The following is a 7,265-nucleotide window of genomic DNA, read 5'->3' on the forward strand; positions in this document are numbered from 1 at the left end:
AGTTCAAATTGCTGTTTTGTTACATTAGATTTTATTTAAGGTTATGTTTCTTTTGGAGGGAAATATTCTCAGTTTTGCACCAAGTAAAAATACATGTCCTGTAAAAGTCTGATTTAAAACTCTCGAGCTCAGTGTATTTACTTTCTTAGTTCAATAAAAACGAGGTAAGCCACTTTTCTTGTTCCAAGATATCAAGCAACGTTTATTCTCTACAAAAACAAGCTTTGTCTTTTTGTATAAGACAGTGACTTTCTACTACTTAGAAGGAGTTTGTGTCACCTGGTTTCCAGTGACATTGTGTCTCACTCTTCCCTAGGATTTGCTAGCTCTGGTAGCTTGTGTGCAGGAGTGATGGGAGTATTTTTAATAGTCACAAGGAGAAACTTATGTGAAGAATCTTACATGAAGAGAGAAGCAAAAGGGGATGACATAAATCTTGGTGAGACCTTTGCAAAAAACTGTCTGAGAACAATTTTTCATGTGAATTACTGGAGATCTGGAAGGCAAATGACAACTTCTGGAGGTGAATGATGAGATGATTGTTAATGGCAGAAAAAGGGCAGTAATGCAGTCTTCCAAGATTTGGCCAAGCAGAAGTCACATGAACTTTCAATGAGATAATGAGGGATGAAGATAGACTAGAAGGATCTTGGATGAAATAAGAGGGCAGGAAGAAATTTGGGGCCAGTTATTATTTAAATAAAACATAGTAGTTTCTTAAACAACCAAGATCTGTTATAGAATCATTGGATCTATTATTCTCTCTCTCAAAAAAAAAAAAAAAAAAGGAAGACTTAAAACTGCAGGTCACCACACATAAACATTGTGGGAATTAGATCTAGAGCACAGAAATAACAGCTTCTGGACAAAGTCCTCACTTAACATACCCATTTTCACCTGAAGATATGAACTAGACCTTCCATTATTCAAGGCCCTGATGACTTGATGAACTCTTCTTATCAGCAACTGGCCAAGCTTGGAGACCCACACCATGGCCCCAAGGACCGCAGCATGACCCTTGGTACTTGAGCAGATTCTTTCTGTGGTGCACTGCTGACTTGACACTGCTGAGGGAAGTGACAGAACAATAGGACTGTGTTCTTCTCTTGCTTCCCAGTTCCCCACAGCCCGAGCTCACCTCTGCAAGCCCAACAAGACTCCTCCTGGCAGCCTATTTCTCTGGGTGTCAGAGGAACCACTCTCGTTGCTGGCACCAGACTACCTGCCACAGCAGTTTAAAGAAGAATGTGCAGCTTGCGGATTCTTGTCCGTGGAGAAGCAGCACCTGTGTCCTTTGATGATATCCTGTCAGCCAGGCATTATTCTTCTTCCCACTTCGACTTAAAAAGAAATGAAAAACATGGAGACTGTTTCAAATTCCCAGCCTGACATTTCTACTGTTGCATTTCTACCTCTTCTCAGATTCAGGCGTGGATTGCTTGCCAGCATTCCTTGTGCTATTTAAGAATATTGGTTTATCTTTCCCCTAGATAGCTTATTCAATGAACCTGTAGAGCATTTGTTCTGGACACAGTAACCCAAAACTTTGAAAACTGAGATAGGCTGCTTATTTGCAAGTGCAGTTGTTCATTCATCTTTAGCATTCTTTTTCTTGTGCATTTAGTGACATGAACCACTTTTCTGCTAGCCCTTGATCACAGAGACCTCTCGGCTGTTTACAAGAACAAGTTCCTCAAGTAAGAACAGCTTAGGTTTTACATCAGCCAGACTGTCTAGATCAGGATGTAAGAGGCATAAAACTTTATTTATGGGTATATTTAGTTAGTAGATAGATGCTTAACGGAAAGAAAAGTGAGGAGCATTGGCCATAGAATAGAAGATGGGTGAGCAGGCCAGGAAAGGTAGAAGATGCAAGAGGGGAAGAAAACAAAACAAAACAAAACAAAACAAAAAAAATAAAATTCAATGAGGGACTCAAACAGCTATCAATGGATGGAAGGGGACTCTTTGAATATCCCAAAGTCTGATACCTCTACAAATACTTCTGCCAGCTGCAGTTTGGTGAGTTGTATTTGCTGTTTGTTCATGGAAATGGAGTGGGGCAGGGGACAGTGCAAAAGAAAAAAAATTGTCTCTAGGTCATCATACTGTCAGTAGGAGATGGGTATGGAGGGGGCAGAGCAGGGAGAAGAAAGGTGTTTGCAGCACTCTGTGTAGGTCTGAGTGCAGACCATTTCCTTGTTGAAAGTGCATTAGATCATAAAAATAGCCCCAAGCACCCCATGGTGAAGAGTAGTACTTTAGGTCATTCCTGAAGTTTACTGAAGTAATACTAATTATGGATGGGAAATTCAAACATCAGAAGTCCAAAACAATGCAACTCAGATCAGAATATCGCTACTATGTGGAAAGGAGAAAAATAAAAAGCAGTAAGGACTTATTCAACTGAAAAAATCAATATACTGTGTAAATATTTCAACTTGGTTCCGCTAATATACTAAACAATCTTCTATTTCTGACTTAAATAAAAGTTTCTTCTTGCATTCAGATTTTTTTAACTATTACCATGATTTTTAAATACCAGGAGAAAATAAGTAAAAAAGAAATGAGGTGATTGAACCACACAAGCAACCAGAGCAATTTAAATGTTATACTATGCTATGAACTACAGTCCTTTCTTTAAAAAAAAATAAAAAAATAAAAAATAAAAAAGATAGCAATCATTTACAAGGGGAAAATAGTGATATAGTTTTAATAGAAACAGTATTATATGTGAAAACATGGCCACACAACATTTCCATTAATTGGAACAGAATGCCATATGGAGTTTTGTTCTCATATTCATTAAGGCCTTTCTTTAACCTAGCACACACATATACTGCAAATAATAATGTGTACAACTTGGCACTAATTTATTCCTCTGTCTCTTGTATTCATTGCACTATTTTTTCCTCATTGATATCAAAACCTACAGTGAAACCTATCAGTGAAAGAATTTTTGTGCAGATACTTTAGTAAAACATTCTTATTAGTAATACCCTAACTTGTTACTAATACTTCTGATAAACATAAAGAAAGATTGTTTTTTACAGACTTTTTTACTTTTATACATTTACACAGGGAGAACTTAGCGCTCAGTAAAATCAGACAAGATCAAGTACCGTGTTTCGAACATCTTGCATTTACAACATATTGAAGAGAAAGCAAATATTTCCACTACATTGAAGTAATGGGAAGACCAGGTCAGGGTTATACCCAAAATGTTTTTCCAAAGAAGGTGAAAACTAGCAGTAAAAATGTTCCCTGCTTTCAACCATAAAGACAGAAGGATCAAAGAAAAGAGGATAAGGTTAAAAATAACATCTGTATGGCCCACAAAATAAATTATTATTTTACTTTAGGTTTCAGTTAGGATAACAAAGAGGAAGCTGGGAACAAAAGCAGCTTGGCTAATGGGAAAAGTATATAGAAATGGTTAGAATAGATTTTTCCATCTTAGGTGTAAGAAGAATTCAAAGAACTCAATGTGCTCCAGGAAGGTACACTAGATAACCTTCATCCCAGACTACTGAAAGGACTGACACGTGAAATTGTGAGCCCTATAGAAAGGAGTAAAAATAAAAATCTATCAACTCAGGCTGGTATTATCTGACTGAAAAGAGCAAACATAGCACCTGTATTTAAAATAGCAAAAAATGTCCTGGGCTAGTACAGACCAGCAGTATCCTGACCTCTGTAGTGTATAAAGCTTCCTGGCACAACTTAAAGGAAGAAAATGCTATATTTCAATACATATAAATGATACACAGAATTTCTGTGCTATGCAGCATCCCTTTAGGTTGTTTACGTGTGAGCAATAAAAGAACTTGTTTATTTGAAATAAGCAGCCAGCTCAGATCCAGAAGAGAGACTTTTGGAGTAAATATCCTCTTTAGGTCCTTCAGGGGATGCTCTTTCCCCATTCCTTATTCCTGTGTCTCCCTCATGCTCTGACCCTGTCTTGCAGTATTGACGTCTACTACCCTGGCCCTTACTCTGCTCTCTCCTGTCCTGTCCTGTCCTTTCCTGTCTTGTCCTCTCTTCTCCTCTCCTCACAACTTTTTGTTTAGAAATCCATTTGATACTGTACTTTCACATATATAACCCACATGTTACTTGATGGGTTTGGGTTACCTGGGCACCTACCTTTTGAGTACAATAATTTTAAAGGTTGATGGTTGTCTAATATATGGGTTCTACCCATGGGAAAAAAAATGATTAAACATATGAAGGTTAAATAGGTTTGAAAGTGCAACATTGGGTTTTCTTTATCAAAAATAGGTTATGTTTTTTTATTAAGAGTTTTCATCTGTATAAACTAGAAGTGGTATATCAAAGGTTTTACAAAAAACTTTGATGTGGCAGGGATGCTGTAACAATTCCAAATGCCTTGGGGTCTTCTTCTCCAGTCTGCCCATCTCCTGAACAGGCACGTTTACAATTCTCTTGCAGAGTTAAATTTCTGGACACAGCCATATTTTAAAGAAAATGGCCTGCCACGAAGGTATATTAGCCTGTTCAAGGTGTGTCACAAGGCACTAACAGGCAGGTGAAGAGTTTGCTGCCCCACTTCTAGCAGAAAAAAATACCCTATCCTATGACATATCTTCTTTCTGTGTCTCCCTTCATGGATGCTTCAGGGTATTTAATTGGGAGGAGAGCCAGAAGTAGAGCAAGGAAGAACATGGTCTTCTGTGGGGAAGAAAGAAAAAAAAAAAAGAGGGGAAATAAGGTCTTTTAATGTTTAACATCAGGACAAGCAGGAGAAGGCCAGGGGCGGCAATGACAGGCCTGGTATAAGAGGAGAGGAGACAGATCCAAAGGCTACAGTGTGCTAGGGCAAGCATGTTAGTGTGCAAATCATGGTAAGAGTCCCAGCCTTGTTTTAGATTAATCTATTCTCTATCCCTACTCACCAGCATAGCTATGGCTTACCTGAGCTAGTCTTCAACATAGCCCCTATTCACTTAACCTCCAATTTCCACACTTTCTGTCTTATTTTGATGGTTTCTGCTAAGCTTTACCATTATTATTCAGAACTATTCCATTTAATCTCTCCTATACCTCATCTAATTTAATGTAAATGGTACCCAGTAAACAACCTAAGCTCACCTTCTAATTTGCCTTTGTCTCTCCTCATAGCTCCAATACCCCAAACTCCCAGGCGAGTGTGGTGGGGGTTGGCACTTTTATGTTGAGAGAGAAGTTCATTTCTGGTTTGGGAATGTTACTTCCAAATAGCCTGAACTCAACTAAGCATTTGGCATTTTTGGTAGGATGGTGGGTTTTAGATGGCTGAACAAAGGAAGTGGCCAGCATCAGTACCTGAGTGAAACGCAGACATCTCAGAGGGCAAAAGGGAAGGAGTTCTGTATGTGGAAATAAATAAATAAAAGCATATGGGGTTAAAAATCTTTATGTATCCATGTCTATCTGACTGTTGAACTTAGATGTGAAAATGGTGCTAAGAATCTGATGGGCAAGTGAGAGAGCAGAATTTAGTGGGAGAGTGGCAGACCAGACGTAAGCAGCCTAAAATCTCTTATAGTGCCAACATAAAGAGATGATCACTGCATATGAGGTGCTGTTTGGTTTTGCTGTAGCTTGGCTATCATCGGTTTGTTGAGTTGTTGTGCATGCCCCATCCTTGGTGCCCACCCATCTCCCCATCCTATGTGTTGGAGACTCAGTGATAAGTGCTGATGGCTGTGCCAGGTAAGGATTTACGCCTACTGTGAACATCCCCAGCTTTCTCTTTGCAATGGCCAAAGGCTCCTTTACATAACCAGTCAAGTTCAAAGTGCTTCAAGCAAGCACAAGGGTTTGCCCAAGCATTTTTTTCAGATAGTGGTTTTAATTGTGCATTTAAACAATTAATTCCACATGATAACTAAAGCTGGCCACAGGATATACTTAGGAGCCAGCAAGGGCATGAAAGAAGGCAGGAGTGGGCATAGAGGCAATTTTGGATTAGGCATGGAGCAGTATGGAAAGGACTGGCGGCACAACTATTGCATGCCATTGTTAGGTAAACACAAAGAAATGGCCAGGGATTTGTGCCCACTGCTGTTTCCAAATTGCCGAAACACCTCCTGGCTATCCCCAGATACCTCACAATTTTTAAACAGCAGTTTCCCTCCTCTATTCCCCTCCCTAAAATGTATAGATTATTCTCAACAGTAGAAATCATGGATGCATTTTCCTGCAATAGCAGCGGAAATTCCCTTCCCCCTTTCCTATAAAGAAAATACCAGAACTTCTAACATACAATTGGGAGCTTATAATAGGAGGCTGTTAGCACAAAGCTAAATTTGGGGTATTTCAGAGAAGAAGTACAGTGTTATGTCTGTTGCTTGATTTGCGGCACAGGTATGGTTGCAGTTCAAGTTTGTCTTGGTCTGGAGCAAAGGTCTGTACAAAAGGCTGCGATATATTTTACAGTGGATACAAATAAACACAAGTGGTTGGTTTAAAAACAACAAGCCATCACTTCTAATCAATGTTTGACACATGTCCAGCTTTCTGGAATTAAAGGGAAAGGTGAGGTCAGTTATTCGCTGCACAATCTGGCCATATTTATTTGCATCCGTGTGTTTGAAAATCCAAGTTTACATTTTTAAAGCTAAATAAAGTTGCCTTGTGACACTCATATTGTATCTATTACATATTTCACTTCAAAACCTCATCTCTCCTAAAGCCTCTTCAGTGTGCTTGAAGTAGCAGAGCAAAAGAAAAGGAATTTTCAATTTAACGAGAGCGCTGACATTCTGTTACACAATTCGATCTCGTCTATTTACCTGCTCTTAAAAAACACAAGACACTAAACAAAAATGCTGAATGCATCCAGTCTGCAGTGCCATAGGTGTCTGAATGCATCCGTAGCTTCCCTCTCACTCATCAGTGTAATTGTTGTCATGTTATTCCATTTTTTGATTAGTCTGGGCCGCCGAGCTCCAAGCTTTTTCTGGCCAAACGTTCTTCTGCTGGTTGTCATGGTGACTGCATTGTTAGCGGGGAGAAAGGCTCTGTTGTCTGCCATTGTTCTGTTGTGCTTTAGGTAATGCACGAGGCATCACAAGTGAAGTGGATGGACCTTTTTTGCTCGGCGGCATTGCCGAGTATTGAAAATCTCCCATAAAAAAGGAGCAAATAGGCCCTGACCAAAGAAATAACCAAGTTCCTTTTTAAAAGAAAGTGCGCGTTGTTGTAAAGAGGTAAAACAGCGCTAACGATTAACTGAATAATCTAAGAAAATGCTATAGAAA

General features: G+C 39.2%; 1 long non-coding RNA gene across 1 annotated transcript; it reads right to left on the minus strand.

Moving 5' to 3' along the window:
- Positions 1–792: 792 nt before the first annotated feature.
- On the minus strand, positions 793–6,968 carry LOC121071069. Its single transcript, XR_005820360.1, has 3 exons — positions 6,798–6,968; positions 1,139–1,340; positions 793–1,067 (listed from the first exon to the last, which is right to left on the minus strand). It is a non-coding gene; the product is annotated as an uncharacterized LOC121071069 (long non-coding RNA).
- Between the last annotated feature and the right edge of the window lie 297 nt (positions 6,969–7,265).

Source organism: Cygnus olor, chromosome 5, assembly GCF_009769625.2.
Source record: "Cygnus olor isolate bCygOlo1 chromosome 5, bCygOlo1.pri.v2, whole genome shotgun sequence".
Taxonomy (NCBI): domain Eukaryota; kingdom Metazoa; phylum Chordata; class Aves; order Anseriformes; family Anatidae; genus Cygnus; species Cygnus olor.